The following is a 2,691-nucleotide window of genomic DNA, read 5'->3' as shown; positions in this document are numbered from 1 at the left end:
TTCGGCCTTGCTTACATCCCTTCCCTGGATCAAACCCTTGCCCTAGCTATGGCTCATTCCCGATGGGGACCCAATTCCTAACTCGGAGAAAACCACGCACATGTATCCCAGATGCGGTGCAGGCTTACTTGGCATGGAACGGGGAACAACACCATGCCATTTCCAAAGCCCAGAGGGACCTGCACAAGGGGGTTGCTGAGAACCAACTGAAGAGTGGCCCACACAAGAGGCTGGCCTTGGCACCCAAAGAATAAGCATGACCGGCACCCTCCCATGCACCCTCCTCTGGGTCCCCAAGGGAAAAAACTGCACTGCCATGGATTCGGCAACTTGGGCCTCCTGGAACCTAGCCCTAACCCCAACCGTGACCCTCCCCATACTACTCAACCTATACCTCAGCCCAACCCTAATGCTAACCCTACACCTGACCCTCACCCGTGCATTGGCCCTCATACAGGCCCTTATGGAGATAGCGGGACCGGTGTCTCTTCAGCCCTGCTTATGTCCCTGGACAGAACCTCACCCTATCCGTGGTTCTCTCCCAATGGATATCCAGGTCCTAATTCTGAAACACCATGCATATAGGTCAAAACCCCTACAGTATTATTCGGTATGGAAGTGGAACATCATCATTTCGTTTCCACTGCTGGGGTGGAGCTGCCCCAGGAGGCTACTGAGACCCAATGAATAGTGGCACACACAAGAGGCTGGCCTTGAAACACAAAGAATAAGTCTGAACTGAAGGCTCCCATGCAGCCACCACTCAGCCTTCTGTGGAGACCACTGCGATGCTAGGGATTCACCGCCTGGAATTACTTGGGCAATAACCCTAACACTAACCGTGACCCTCACCATACTCTGAACCTCAAACTCATTCCTACACTAACGCTAACCCTACAACTGACCCTCACCTGCACACTGGCTATCATTCATCACCCCATGGAGGTAAGTGGAATGGGGTAGCTGTGGCCCCCCTTATGGCCCTGGTCTGAAATCGAACTCTATCTAAAGCTCTCTCCAGATGGTGACCCGATTCTTAAGTCTGAGGATACCTCCCTTCCAGAAGAAGAGGCGGATTCCTCGGCATGGAACATGGAATATCACCATGTAATATCCAAAGCCCAGATGTTGCTTCAGAAGCAGTTCCTGAGGCTCAACCAAAGTGTGGCCCGCAAAGGAGGCTCATACTGGCTTTCAAAGACTAAGCATGACCTACACCCTCCCATGTGCTCACCACTGAACCCTGCAGGAAGACCAGCACTGCTGGTGCTTCAGCGTCTGGGGGACCTGGGACAAAACCTAACCATTATATTGACCAGAACCATACACATCATCCTCAACCTCACCCCAACTCTAAAGGTAATGCTACACCTGACCTGCTCCCCTGCATGGGCTCTCATACAGCCCTCCATGTAGATAATGGGACTGGTGTCACCTCGCACTGCTTATGTCCCTGGACCGAATCCTGACCCTAGCTATGGCTCCCCCCAATGGGGATACAGTTCCTAACTCTGAGAACACCATGCACATAGGGTCCAAACCCCTGCAGTATACTTCAGGATGGAATTGGAACATCATCATTTCATTTGCACTGCTGGGATGGAGCTGAACAAAGAGGTTGCTGAGACCCAACTGAAGAGTGTCACACATAGGATGCTGCCCTGGCATGCAAAGAATTAGTCTGAACTGTAGACTTGCATGCAGCTTCCACTCAGCCCTCTGTGGAGACCACTGCACTGCTAGGTATTCATTGCCTGGAACCTCCTGCGACCTAACCCTAACACTAAACTTGACCCTCACCATACACCTCAACCTAAACTTCACACCAACTCTAACGCTAACCCTACACGTGACCCGCACCCAAGCATGGGCCCTATGGAGTCCTCCAGAACGATCACGGACTCATGTGGATTTGGCCCTATCGACATCCCTGGGCCGATACCTAACCCTAGTAATGACTCTCTCTCATTGAGGAACAAATTCCTAAGTCTCAGTCACCACGCATATGGGGCCCAGAAGCACTGCAGCGTTACTCACATGGAACGTGGAACATCGACAGGTAATTTCCAAAGCCCAGAGGAAGCTGCACAAAGGGTTTGCTGAGGCCCATCCGAAGATTGCCCCACAACTGATGCTGGCTTCGGCACCCAAAGACTAAGCCTGAGGGCAACCTACCATTTGCCCTCCACTGATTCCTCCAGTGAGACCACTGGACTCCTTGGGGTACAGCACCTCGTACCTCCTGGAATCTAACCCAAACCGTAAACGTGACCATCAACATACTCCTCAACCTCAACCTCACCCCAGCTCTAAGGCTTCACCTGACACCCTACACCAGACCCTCACCCGCGCATGGGCCCTCATTGAAACCTCCATGAAGGTAACGGGATTGCTGTTGCTTCGGCCTTGCTTACCTCCCTGGACCGAACCCTAACCCTAGTTGTGGCTGAATCCCGATGGTGATCCAATGCCTAACTCTGAGAGACCACACACATGGGGCCCAAAGCTTTGCAGGATTCCTCGGCATGCATCTTGGAGCATAATCGTGTCATTTCCATTACCCACAAGTAGCTGCACAAGGGGGTTCCTGAGGCCCAACTGAAGAGTGACTCACACAGGAGGCTTGATCGGGCACTCAAAGACAAAGCCTGATCAGCACAATCCCATGTGGGATCCACTCAGCCCCTCTTG

The sequence above is a fragment of the Prionailurus viverrinus genome, unplaced genomic scaffold, assembly GCF_022837055.1.
Source record: "Prionailurus viverrinus isolate Anna unplaced genomic scaffold, UM_Priviv_1.0 scaffold_69, whole genome shotgun sequence".
NCBI classification, from domain to species: Eukaryota; Metazoa; Chordata; class Mammalia; order Carnivora; family Felidae; genus Prionailurus; species Prionailurus viverrinus.
Note: the sequence above shows the minus strand (reverse complement) of the source record.